Here is a 14,143-nt window from a genome sequence, read left to right on the forward strand (position 1 = left end):
TCATTAGGTGGCAGGGGTAGGGTTGGGCAGTGTGTAAAGGCCCTTGAATAGTAGTGACCAGGATGATGAAGACTTAGGTGTGGCAGAGTCACTGCTGGATCTGGCTTCTAGTGGTGGTGTTGCCCTCAATTCTAGGGGTGCATCTTTTTAGGGAGGGGCTGAATAGGTCCCTGGGCCTGAAAAAGTCCTGGGCCTCCCTTTCCCCAAGGGCAGCATGTTAGTCTGCTAGGGCTGCCATAACAAAATACCACAGACTGGGGGACTTAATTTATTTTCTTACAGTGCTGGAGACTGGAAGTCCAAGATGCAGATGTCAGCAGATTTGGTTTCTCCTGAGGCCTCTCCTGGACGTGCCTCCTCGCTGTGTCCTCCTGTGATCTTTGTTGCACTTCCCTGGTATCTCTCTTCTTAGAAGGGACACCTGTCACATTGAATGAGGGTCCCACCCACCCTTATGACCTCACTTAATTGCCTCTTTAAGGCTCTATCTCCAGATATCTCTCCAAGTCACTTGGGGATTAGGGCTTCAACATAGGAATTTGGGGAGTCACAATTCAGTCCATAACAGACACCTGAAACGTCACTGCTTTTTCTTCCCCCACTCATGTCAACCACTAACAAATGGGTACTCATTGCCTTTCTTCCAGTCTGGGGATGGAGGCTGGTGTGGTGGTTTAGCTGGCTTACGGGCCTTAACCCACCGGACGGGCCCCTACTCCCCATCCATTCTAGAGCAGGTTCTTCAGGACAAATGAGAGTGTCCTTAGGGAGGGGAATCTCATTATTTTCTCCTGGGCCAAAGGGAATGGTGATGTCAGCTGCTACAAAACAATATTGTGAGGAAGTTCCCTGGCAGTCCAGTGGTTAGCACTTGGCGTTTTCACTGCTGGGGCCTGGGTTGGATCCCTGGTCAGGGAACTAATATCCTACAAACTGTGTGGTACAGCCAAACATAAAACAAAAAAACAATGTTGTGAAAAGTATTTTAAAGCCAAATTGAAGTGATGTGAGATCATGAAGAGTTTTGCAGTCTGATGTGCTGGCCACTAGCCATGCATGGCTGTTTAATTAAAACAAAGCAAAGTGAAAAATTCAACTCTTCAGTCACTTGCCATATTGCAGGTGCTCAAGAGCCACACATGCCTAGAGGCTACTGATTGGATGATGCAGACACAGAACTTTCCATCATCGTGGAAAGTTCTATTGGATAGAACTGTGACTCAGTTCACATGTAGAGATGTTAAAAAAGGAAAGTGTCCCAGCTCCACTTTAAGAGATGTTGGTTAGGGAGGTCTGAAGTACAGCCTCATATCTGTTTTTATCTTTGTGCTGTGGACATGCAGCCAAGGTAAGACAGGGTTGCACTGGGTGTCCTGGAGGCAAGGAGAGGGTCTCAGATTCCTTTCGTCATATATAACCCTACACCTGGCACACAGTAGGTGTCCAGGATAAATGTACAAGCCATGCTCAAATCTGGGTTTGGAGATCTACCCTCGAGTGTCCATCCGTTAACATGAGTATCTTCAGAGTTTGTTGTTTTTTGCCCAGTGATGGTGATGCCAGTTCTGGTTCAGAGGATTGATGGGGTCTTCTAAGTCCCACCCCAATGTGTATGCATGTGTACACACACGCACACAAGAATACATATTCAACTGGATAGAAACCAAACTGGGCTTGGGGGTAGGGGTGCTTCTGAGACTCTGCAGGATGGAGTGTGTTGGGAGGAAAGAGACTTTTCCTCTTTTTTTTTTTCCTCTTACTGAAACAGGATGGCTTAAAGGAAGATTGAGTCGCATCTGACTGCTGTGTGGTCCTTCACTTTCCCAATTTGACAAACATTTATTGATGTCTGCTGTGTGCCTTTCCCTATACTAGGTACTGCAGGGGGTGACAGAAGTGAATTAGATGGTTCTTTGCCCTCACGTTGCTCACTGTTGGACGCTAAGAGATACAAGCATATAATTATAGTATAAATCAAGCGGAAAAGGAGTTGTGAGCAAGTTCTAAACACAGCACCTTGGGCACATGGACTGAGGAAGGGATCAGCTCTCCATGTGGGCAAGAAGTTGTGTGCCAGTGGGATAGGGTGGTGACTGGGAAGTTCTTCTCTCATCACCTGCCGGGTCTTGCCACCTCCATGGAGTGGGTGTTAGAAAAAGGGGACCATGGTATCAGATTGCCCCAAGAATTCCCAGCCCCACCTGCAAGGATGATCTCCAGGCCAGGATTGGCTGGAACCAGGGGTTGGGCTTGGCTCTATGGGAGATGGGAAAGGGGGCTTCCTTTTTGATTTCTTGTTCCATGAATCTCTAGGATGGAAAACAGCAGTAGGTGTGTTAGGGGGTGTCCAGGTGCTGAAACAAAAAAGGTCAGAAACAGCCTGGGTGTACACTGGGCAAAGATGAGTGGAATGGAGGGGAGGAATAGAGACTAAGGCACAGACCAGACTAGGTCTTAAAACTCCGAATATTCCTCTTTAGGAGGATGTACCCCAGCAGTTTTCTATTTTTTCCTAATGCCCCAAAGAAGGAAATAATTTCAATTGGAGTAAATGACATTGACGTTAGACACATGGATAAACTTCCCAGGTATGACCATCATTTGATACAGAAATAAATTGCTCTGGGAGAGGCTAAATTGCTTTCTTCTTCAGAAGTCTTAATGCCAAGCCTGGCCCCAGCCCAAGCTTACCAGTCAAGGTTGAATTATAATGTATTTAATGTATTTGGGGAAACTTTCTCTCCCCCTTTTTCTCTCTCCTTATCTTGGTCCTCATTCTGTCAAAAACAAAACAACTGCAATGGGATTTTCCTTCACATCTTCTTGCCTGTTCTTCTGCCCCTAATTCCTTCTTGAGGATCTCAGTCTGATGTCAGTCTCTAGGCCTGGTTGGCAGAGGGAGTGGCTGAGAGCCCAGAATAGTCCTCCGTGGTGGCCTGCGCCAAGCCAGCTTGTCATTTCCATTTTCATTAATTGAAGCAACTTGACCCGGATCATTTCAGGCCAGCAATTTCCGGGGAGTGTGTGGAGGACATGCCTCAGCGGGTCATTCTGTCCTTCCATCTGCCTTGATGGTGCTGACTCCTAGTCCTGAATGCAGAATGCATCTCTTATTGCAGTTGATCGGAGAGAAGCCCAGTCTCACCGCTTGGGATCTTGAACTTTCTGTCTTCTGAGGAAGTCCTTTCCAGTGTTCACTTGTTGTGATTTTGGTTCAGTTTTGTTGTTCAGTTTTAAGAAACTTGATGACTGATGCAGTTGCCTCTCAGAACCTCATCTGATGATGCTTTCTGCTGTGAACTGGGAGAGGAACAAAATGTCTTTGAAGGAAAGGTTTGCCTTCCAGCACCAGAAAGGCATCACCAATGAGTGAGCTATTGGGGTGTGATGGCTGCTCTGAGAGTGAATGTGTGTTTTACTCCTTACCTGGCTTTGTTGTGTTCAGTAGCTAAGTCATGTTGGGCTCTTTGTGATCCCATGGACTGCAGCATACCAGGCTTCCTTGTCCTTCACTATCTCCCAGAGTTTGCTCAAACTCATGTCCATTGAGTCAGTGATCCCATGCAACCATCGCATCCTCTGTCGCTGTCTTCTCCTCTTGCCCTCAATCCTTCCCAGCATCAGAGTCTTTTCCAATGAGTCAGCTCTTTGCATCAGGTGGCCAAAGTATTGAAGCTTCAGCTTCAGCATCAGTCCTTCCAATGAATATTCAGGCTTTAGGAAGGTCTATGAGAGTGCACTGAGTTAGCATGATCTTGCCCCTTGTATGGTGGTGTCACTTTGTCACAACCATTCCAAGGGGTAGGGTGATGTGTTCCCTATAGAGTGTGGGTTATTACATGCATTTGTGTACTTTTGTGATCCATGGGGATCTTTTTAGTCTCTGCATTTTGAAAAATCTCCCAGATGGACACCGTGTAATTCACTGTGACCCATTTTTGCTGCCGGTAGGTCCTTGTACGTCTGGAGTATTTTTGTGTAGCCCCTGTGTTTTCACGCATCTTCAGAGGACTTGTGTCTTTCTGAATGTCCTCTGGCTCCGTTAGGGAGGAGGGAACAGAAGAAGGAGCCCAGACGCAGAGGGGAGTCGTCGGGGTGGTGGAGCGGGTAGGGAGGGGGTGCGCTGCAATCTGTGACTCGGAAAACAGATTTGTGGAGGAGGCAGCCGCCCGGGCGCGCGGCGCGTGCGGGGAGGGGGCGGGGGCCGCTCTGGCCCCCAGCTCCTCCGCAATCCAATTAAATAACATTTAAATGCATAACCAGCCCGCGCGGCGATGAGGCTGGAGATTGGAGCGGGCGCGGCGGCGGGCCGCGCGGGCGGCGTTTTGTGGAGCTCAGCGATTCTGGCGGCAATTTCCCCGCTCGGCGCGGCTTTTACGAGCCGGCTCCCGGCGCCCGCGCCCGCTCCGCTGCGCCCGCCCCGCGCCCGCCGCTTCCCGCCACTCCCGCCTCCGCTCTTTTTTTCTCCCTCACCTTCTTTGCAGCCTTCTGGTCTGTGCTTGCCTCTCTCCATCTCTTTGGGCAGTCTCGGCCGCCGTCCCTCGCTCCCGGGCGGGCTTGGTCTCTCCGTCTTTCCCCTGGTGTGTCTCTCTGTCTGTCCGTCTGTCTCTGGGGGAGGTGACACTGTCTCTCGCACTCCCTGTCTCCGGCTCCTGCCATCTGTCAGCTCTCGCTTCTCTCCCCTTTCCTGCCCCGGAGTGTGACCCCCGTTTTCAGGCCGATGCTCTCTTGGTTCCCTCTGGATCACCATCTCATCACCGCTCTGTATCTCTTGTTTCTTTGCCTCTCTGGTGGCCTCCCACACCCAAAGCCTTCCCCCTACCACTCCGAGGCCCGAGGCTGGGCTGGTGGCAAGGCCACACCAGCCTGCCACACCAGCCTTCACTCCTCAGCCTGCCTCCAGTGTGTGCCATGGGGGGCCTGATGCTTGGGAGCAGCAAAGCAGGGCTGAGGAGGACAAGAAAGCCCAGATTGAGAAGCAGGGAAGGGTGATGGACTTCACCTGCTCAGGCCGGGCTGGACAGTGGTGAAGATGAGGTTCCTGCATGAATGACTGGAGGAGACCAGTTCTTCCCCACCGGTCCCCTGAAGCCGAGCAGAGAGGACTGTCTTATTCAGTGTCACACAAGTGAGGTGTTTCCTGTTCAGGAGGCCCATGGAGTCCTGGAGGGATGTGTGCTTGAGGCTCTCGGATGGTGGGAGGGAGAGTGGGGCCCTTCCTAAAGGAACTAGGATGGAGCAAGTCCCTCATGAGGAGGAAGACAGAGAAAGCAAGACGACCCATTTTGTTTCTTACATGGGACCAGACTCCATTAGCATCTCCTCTTCCTCCTCATTCCCTGTCTCATCCCTGCTCAGGCCCCTCAGCATATGGAGCCTGCCGTTTACCAGATGCTATGGGCCCATGCAGATTTCTGGGGGAAGAGCATTCCGACAAAGAGAACAGCAAGGGCAAAGGCCCTGATGTGAGCGTGTCTGCTGTTGGAGGAACAGTAATGAGGCTGATACAGCTGGAGAGAGAGAGTAAGGGAGAGGATGAATGGTGGGTCCGAGAGGTAATGGGGACCTGATCACATGGGGATGAATAAGTCACTGTGAGGCTTTGGCTTTAGCACTGAGTAAGATGGAGAGTCACTGGAGGGTTTTGAGCAGGAGAGTGACATGATCCGCCTTGTATTGTTATAGAAAATGCTTACTGTTGTGTTGAGACTCAATTGAGAAAGCAAGGGCAGAAGTGCGGGGGGACCAGGCAGGAGCCCATTGCAGTACCAGGTAAGAGATAATGGTGGCCTGGACTAGGGAGGTGGCAGTGGTGATGACAAATGGTCAAATTCTGAATATACTTTGCAGAGAGCCCAGGAATCTGTGGATGGACCTGGTGGAGGGTGTGAAGGAAGGAGTGGAGTCAGGATGAGACCAAGGGGTTTGGCCTGAGTGACCAGAACCACTGGAGTTGCCATGAGCTGACTTGGGGAATACTGCAGGAGGAAGCTGGTTTGGGGGAGGCATCAGTCTTTGACATGTTAGAGTTTTTAAAAAATACTTATTTGGCTGCATTGGGTTTTAGTTATGGCACACAGGATCTTTGTTGCAGCACGTGGGATCTTTCATTGCACCAGCTCCAGGGCTTAGTTACCCCACTAGGTGCAGGATCTTGGTTTCCTCACCAGGTATTGAACCCACATCCTCTGCATTAGAAGGCAGATTCTTAACCACTGGACCACCAGGGAAGTCCTTTGACATGGTAGGTTTGGAATGCCTATTAAGCAACCAAGTAGGGGTGTCTGATAGGCCGAGTGACATACAGATCTGGGTTTGTTGTGAAGTCCAGGCTGGAGGTATAAAATTTGGGTCCTCAATGACATTAAGATCCCCTAAGGAGTGAGAACAGAAAGATAATAAAGGACATCCAATGACTGAGTCTAAGCATTTCAATATTGAGAAGTCGTGGAGCTGTAGAAACTTCCGCCAAATGCTGAGATATCACAACAAAGAAAATATGGGCGTGAGATGTGGGGGGCTCCTGGCTGGATCATTCTTTACTCCCAGCCACCCTTGGAGTGGGCAGACCCTCATTGACCCACATCTAGATGATGCTGACCCGCTCTTTGGGCTTCAGCTTCATTCTCTCCAGGCTGCCCATTTCATACTACCTCTGCTCAAGAACCTACAGTGCCTCCTGAAGCTTAGCATCCTAATCATAGAGTCAAGGAAAGAGGATTGGGGCAAGAAAGGACCTGAAGATCCGAGGCCCTGAGAGACAGTGACTTTCCCAAGGTCCCTCTGGCAGTAGGTGGCCAGGGTTCCCAAGATACAGTTGAGAGCTCTTTATACCATCCTACCCTGCCTTTTGGGTCACTTCTCAATAAGCAACAAATGTTTACGGAGTACCTGATTAAACCCACCATGTGCAGAATAGCAATGAAGGACCCTAGGGGACACAGATGATACTATTCTTGCCCTCAAGAAGCTTGAACTAAGAACCCCTGAATGATTTCCTCCTTTTTTCCCCATCTCTTCACTCTCATTCCTTATGACTTCCCAACATGGACTTTCTTCTCCCTACTTGAGGTCCTAGGTCTTTCCTTCTCTCCAAAGCTTGCTCCAACCCTTCCAGAACCTTCCCCAGATCACCTTGGATTACACTAATCTAGCAGGTAGCTTAGGTCCCAGACCCAGGAGTCAGTCATCTTCATTAACTCTCTTTCCCTCACCTCTCATCCTCAGTCCGTATGCGAGTTCTACCAGCCTTATCATCCAGATATATCCCAAATCTGACCACATCTCGCAGTCTCCACTTGTACAGCCCTAGCCAAGACATGGTCTTGCCTGCACTGCTGAGCACAGCAGCTCCCCAACCAGCCTCCCTACTGTTCATTCTCCTCGCCCTGGTCCCTTTCATCTGAAGCCCCACCCTGTCTCTTGTGTCTGTGTGCTTCTTGCTATCCCTATGCCCTCAAATCCCCCGGCTAGGGCCACTTTCCTCCGGGTGTGACCTATCTCCTCCCCTCTCAGCCCCCGGAGTGGGGGGGGCACTGCCAGAGGGCTGAAGCTGTCCTCCATTCCTGGGGGCACTGAGCACTCCTGATGCGGGAAGCCATCTGCCTGGAGGTGGGGTGGGGCACATCCTGGAGGAGGCACTCAGTGGGGAGCTAGGGGAGTAAGACTGAGTGTGTCTCTGGAATGACCAGCGAGGGTAGTTCAGAGAGTCTGTTGTGGACTCACTTTTCCTCGTTTCCATCTTCCATTTCTACCAGCTCAGATTTCTCCCTTTTTCTCATTGCTGCTTCCTTTCCATGTCACTGACTGATTGTCTGTATTGAGAGGTAGGAGGGATCCCTTACCAGTGTCAGGGTCTTGAGAGTCTCCAGTCAAATGCCCCCTGACCCAACCTGCCGCCCACCCCTCCCACCTCCATCTCCCCCTCCCCCTCTTCCCCCACACCAGGAACTGACCTCACCCTCTCCAGCCTGTGCACCCAGAGCTGAATCAGTCACCATGTCCTCCCCCAGTGCCTAGCACAGCACTTTGCACCCAGTAGGTGCTTATTAAATATTTATTGAAGGGATAAATGAATGAATGAATGGATATCTGAGGCATTCAGCTTCCCTGTTGGGCCCTCAGCCTAGCTTTTCTGGTTCTTTAAACGAGTTCTTTCAAACTTTAATGTGGACACGAACCACCTGGGGATCTTGTTAAACTGGAGGACTGGATTGGCCGGGCCAGTCTGGGGCCTGAGAGTTTGCATTTCTAGCACGTTTTCAGGGATGCTGATGCTGCATCAGGGAGGTTCTCGGATCACATTTTTTTTTCAAGATTTTTTTTTTATATAGACCATTTTTAAAAGTCTTTATTGAATTTATTACAATATTGCTTTTGTTTTATGTTTTGCTTTTTTAGCTACAAGGTATGTGGGATCTTAGCTCCCTGTCCAGCGATTGAACTCGTGCCCCTTGCAATGGAATGTGAATTCTTTTTTTTTTTTTTTAATTTTTAAGTCTTTAGTGAATTTGTTTCAATATTGCTTATGCTGTTTATGTCCTGGTTTCTTGGCCATAGGGCATATGGGATCTTAGGTCCCCAACCAGGGATCGAACCTGCACCTTCTGCATTGGAAGGAGAAATTTTAACCACTGGACCACCAGGGAAGTCCCATCTTGGGTCACATTTTGAGAAGCAAAGCTGTAAGGGGAGGTGTCTCTCAGGCAGAAGGAAGCCCCTGCCTAATGGAAAAAGAGAATTTTGATGACTGAGAGAAACTGAGACAGTGACAGAGAGAGGAGTCAGAGGAAGAAAGGAAGCCCACCGCCACCATTGGTCTAACAGCCCCTAGAGCCCCTCAGAAGTACCATTCCCAATAGTTGCGGGAAGCCTAGAAGCACCTGTAGCGTCTCCCTCAGCAGCAGCCTCGTTTCCCCAGGATCCAGTCCCGATGGGGTAAAGGTGCTCTGGAGACACCTGCCATCTCTGCATCACGGATTGCCCACTTAGTTCTGAGACCACTGAGAGTCCCAGAACAGGTTTGGAGTCTTCACCCAATTCCATGAACATTCCCCAAACTGCCTGTCAGCACACGAGTGAATGAGTGGAGTGAATGAGTGAAGAATAGCCAGGAAGTTGGTCCTGTGAAAAGGGAGACAACGAGCATGAATGAAAAGTGGGTTTGCATTTGGCTTTGGAGGAGGATGGGGAGAGCTTTGATGAGCATATGGGAACCCCCGGAAGTGGTAGAGAGGGCATTCCAGGCAATGTGGGCTGGAAGCAGGATGGTTCAGAGCATGCTTCTTGATGCATATGGGGATCAGCAGCTGGGGAGGGGAGGGTGATGGAGGAAGGAGAAATTAGAGGAGCTCAGTATGGGTCTGTATTAAGGAGGCTCTAGATGTCAGTCTGAGGAATCAGTGCTTTGATATGAAGGCAGATTTATTCTGTATGCCTTAGGGAGCCATGGAAGGGAGATCCAAGTATTGGAAGAGGTGCTTGGAGGAAAGGCTTTGCCACCTATTGGTTTACCTGGCCTACTGGGGAGGGACCCATCTCTGTGAGTTGTCTTGTCCATCTCTGTACTCATTGGAGGCTTGGTCAGGCTCTGGAGGTGAGAGAGTGGTGCCTGGGTTTGGGAGGAGTTGGGGGTGTTGTTGATTTTTTTCCCCCACTGTAGGAAAGAGCAGATTTTGTTATGTGAGAAGTTTTATGATCTTCTATCCTAACTCCAGGTTCTTTTACCCAGGAGTCCCTGATGAGGACAAACTACACTTCAGGAAAGGGAGAGGGAGGGGAAAAGGAGGCCAGTTTTTCATGGCAGCTGAGCGGGTGGAGCATGGCTTGATCTGAGCTGGTGAATGCTTGGACCCACTTACCTGCCTAGGATTGGGCTTCCATCTGAAGCTGCTCACACTCCCTCAAAGCGTTTTAAAATATTAAACTGGTCATATTCCCAGTACCTCTAGCACTGGCCAGTCTAGGTGTCAGCCTTCCTGAGAACCAACTTTTAGGTTTAACAGGTACATACATATCTCATTCACAGTCACATACAGGTGAAGGCCCTATTTTTTTTTCAGGCCTGTGTTTTGCTGGCTGCTGGGGAAGGCACAGCATTTTTGTGATTGTGGGAGGGTGTCCCCCAGCAGATCTGGGGTTCTCCCTGACAGGGATCCGTGTCTTTCCTCCCTGTCTGCCCCTGTCCTCTGTCGCTCTCACTTGCGCTCACCCTTCCTGCAGGCAAGAAATTGTGCCAACAGGGAGGGCAGATTTTGTTTCTGTGGGAGAGTGTGGGATATTATTTTCATCTGATTTATTTTGGTTCCTGATGATCCCCGTGCTGACATGCTAACAAGCAGAAGTAGCCAGGAGCAGCCGTTACCAGCATCGTGTGCAAGGTGAATGGATTGACAGGCAGGCAGGGGCCTTGTCCCAGAGAGGCCTGGGGCAGGAAATTAAAGCAGCCACAGACACACCCCAGCCTGGGACACTCTCCAGCCTGAGACACACTAGCCTGGGACAATGTTGTGTGGGCCCATCCTTCTTCCTGTGTCCCATGGCCTCTGACCTTTATAGTCCTCACCGCTCTCCTGCTCATTCAGCCCCGAGTCCTGTCAGTTCTTCTATAGCTGCACCCAGCCTATCTCAGGTAAAACCTCCTGAAACTTGTAGTGATGAGTGAGTGATAGTCGTGTCTGACTCTTTGCGACCCCATGGACTGTAACCACCGGGCTCCTTTCTCCATGGAATTCTCCAGGCAAGAATACTGGAGTGGGCTGCCATTTCATTCTCCAGGGAGTCTTCTTGTAGAGTGAAGAGAAAAGTTGTAGAGTGAAGAGAAAAGTCTGTGACCTTGGCATTGATCACATCTTTGATGCATGGCATACAGTGGCTGCTGGGTCCATGACCAATGAACAGGTAAAGGGGTTTTGGTGGTGGCAAGGAGGATTTCAGCTACTCCCTGGTTTTGTGTATTTTCAGTGTTCAGTAATTCTCCCTCCTTAGGTTTCCTTTCCAGGGGACATTCTCTCACCTCAACTTGTTGACCTTGTCTTATTCTTTCATGTTTGTTTTAATGGTTCTGTTTTATCTGTGACTTACATGGTTCAGATCTTTTGGGGAGGAATGTAGGGAAAACCAGCATCTTTGAAGACATTGTCCTAGTTCACTTCCTCTGCCGTGTGATTTCTTTTAGGTTGCTCCCTGCCAGGTGGCCCCCGCAATGAAAGGCTCCGTGTAGTCACACCAGCTCCCGCCTGTCCCTGTGGGGGTGGGGAGTGAACAAATAGCTAAGTTGAAGTTTAGTGAGGTGACCCCATTGGATGAGGGGAATCAAGGGAAGACAAGAGGAGATGAGAGAATAGAAAAGAGGGTCTAGCAAAGATGGGAGAGATCAGAGATGAGATCAGAGATGGGGAGAGATCAGAATAGGAGCATAGGATCCAGCCCCCAGCTTGTCATCTGTAATATGGGGAAAATAGGCTTGTTGTCAAGAGTAAGTGATTAGATCGAGTGAAGTGTTTAGCAGGTAGGAAGCATGCTAGACTCCTTGATGATAATGATAGTAATAAATGGGGGTAATATTGCCTACATCACAAGGGGTATTGGGAGACTTGAGGCTTGTAAACATTTTGTAAACTGCAGACTGCTAATGTTTTAGCTGCCATTGTTATTATTTCATTCATTCATTTCTATTGGCCACTGTCTTGTATTCGTACTGATGAAGGGGAAGATGCCAGAAGGAGGTGAGGACCTGGGTTCTGTTCTACTTTGGGGACTGTTTCCTTCCTCTCCTCCTCACCCCCTGGGGAGCAGAGCCCAAGCCTCTTGCCCTCCCTTATTACCCACCCCCACCCCCCACAGGCATGGGGCTGAGAAGGTAGAAGAAGGCAGGAGGGTGCAGGAGGGAGGCCAGAGGGAAGCCAAGCTGAAAATGAGAGCAGGAGAGGGGGCAGCACAGCAGCGGCTGGAATCACCTTTGCATAACGGGCCGCAACAGCTCAGCTAGCTCTTTTTCCAGATACTGCTGTCCCTCCTTTGTCTCTCAGCCTGAACGCCCATCACTTTTCTTCTTTCTTCTCTCGTCACTTCCCTTGCCCCTCAATATGCCCCACAGGCCCCTTCTCCCCCACCCACTTCCCCAACTCCTGCTCTGAGGCCCCATTCATTTGTCCTCCTGACCTGGGGCCCCCCACCCACCAATAGGATTCTCCTCTCCCTCTCTCCATCCCCCCGTCTCTCCCTGTCCCCCATCTCTCTGCCATTCCCTTTTCTCTTTCTGCCTCCAAGTCTCTCATCTTTACCCACCTGCTTCTATCTTCCCTTTCCATTTTCTGGTCCCCTTTCTTGTTACTGACTCCTTTGCCCCTGCCCGCAGCTTTTAGCCCCTCTCCCCTCCTCTGTCTCCCTGTTGGCTTCACTGCTTGGATTTAGAATCCACTGTGTAGCCCTCACTCCCTTGATGAAATAACAGTAATAACAAGGTGAAAATTTAATGAGCACTTACCACGGGCAAGGCAGCACTAAACACTTCGATTATGTCTGATCTCATGTAATCTCCCCATAACCCTGTGAGGTGAATGGTATTACTGGCCCCATTTTACAGATACCGACAATCAGGTGCAGAGAAGTGAAATGTCTTGCTGAAGGACTCGTAGTTAATAGGTGTTGGAACTTGAAGGCCAGCCTGTGTGACCAAGGAGCCTGTGCCCCTACCTGCAGGAATCCATCGACAGTGACCCCGGAAAAAGCTGTTGTCACTTTCTCCCCTGTGGGGTTAAGAGAGACCTTTCTTTAAACATAGTCCTGGTACCCCCAGGTTTGCTGCCTTCTCCTTTCTCTGCACAAGACCAGATCTAACGCAGCATGGATGGCTTGTTCTGTGTGATGGTACCACTAACACAACATTGTCAGGCACTGCTCTAAACACTGAATGCCTGTCACCTCGTTTAGTCAGCCCCATTTTACAGATGGAAAAACCAAGGCCCAGGGAAGTGAGTAACTTGCCCAGGTCACACAGGTAATCAATAGCAGAGCCAGGATTGGAGCCCAGGCATTTGGGATCTAGAGAACCTGTTCTCCTAGGTGGTGACACTGCCCCTCTCAGTTCCTGGGAAACCTGGTTTTGCTTTCCCATCCATTGTTACTGGCTCAGCTGCTCTGGGAAGTCCTTGTGGCCTGGCTCGTCCCGGGCTGCGGCCGGTTTCTGTGGGCACTGCCCACTGTGGTGTAATCTCTGCCACCAGCGCCGTCAGCCCTCCAGGTCTGGTCCGGCTGCCAGCCCTAATCGGTGCCTGAGGGGATTTATTGGCTGCCGTCCCCAGGGAGCAGGGACAAGTGTTTTCCTCTCCAGCCCCGCTGTGCCGCCTCCCAGGCCGACAGCTCCCTCGTTCCGGCCCATCGCGGCAGCTGATTTACCTCTGTGGTCGAGGGATTTAGCTGCTGTCCTGGTTCCTACTATAAATTCCCGGGCAAATAACGGAGCTCTGCATCAAAGCACTAGACAGAGAAGTGAGCAGGAGCAGATGGCCTCCTCAGCCGTGCGGTGTGGAGGGCAGGGGCAGGCAGGAAGGCTCCAAGGCTTTTCTCGTTCACCCCTGGCCACAAGGCCAGGCTGCGCCTTCATCAGGCCCATGGATCCCCTTAACTTTCAGAGGCTTCGACCACCCCACCCCATCCTGCCATCTCCCAGCCCCCAGCACCCACATGTTCTCGTTGATGTTGCGTCCTGCAGTCCCACGTGAAGTCTATTTGCCTGATGTCGCTTGAGAGCTGACTACCACCCCTGGATTTGATTAGGCTTCAATCAAATTGATATGGCACGTATTGGACTTAGGTTCTGTCCTCTGGAAGGAGGCTCACACTGAACTAGGAAGTGGTAAGAACCTCCTAGTGGGAAGGCATGGAAGACCCTAGAATGTAAGTGACTTAAAGCAGGGACTGAGCGAGACCTCTAAAAAGTAGGCCTGAGTCCAGTTGGGTGAACCCCAAAGGGTAGAGATGCCTTCTGAAAGTGAAGGAAGGAGGCTTGTGGTAGCCACTCGGGACCCCAAAGCCTTCCACTCAGATTCAGGATGGCTGCCCAGGGTCCACACTGGAGCTAGGGATGGGTGGGCCTGGACGGGGTAAGCCCTCCATCAGTGCCCCTGGTTTTTCTGGCTGC

This window comes from Giraffa tippelskirchi, chromosome 4 (assembly GCF_054371585.1).
Source record: "Giraffa tippelskirchi isolate mGirTip1 chromosome 4, T2T-mGirTip1v1.2.pri, whole genome shotgun sequence".
Lineage (NCBI taxonomy): Eukaryota > Metazoa > Chordata > Mammalia > Artiodactyla > Giraffidae > Giraffa > Giraffa tippelskirchi.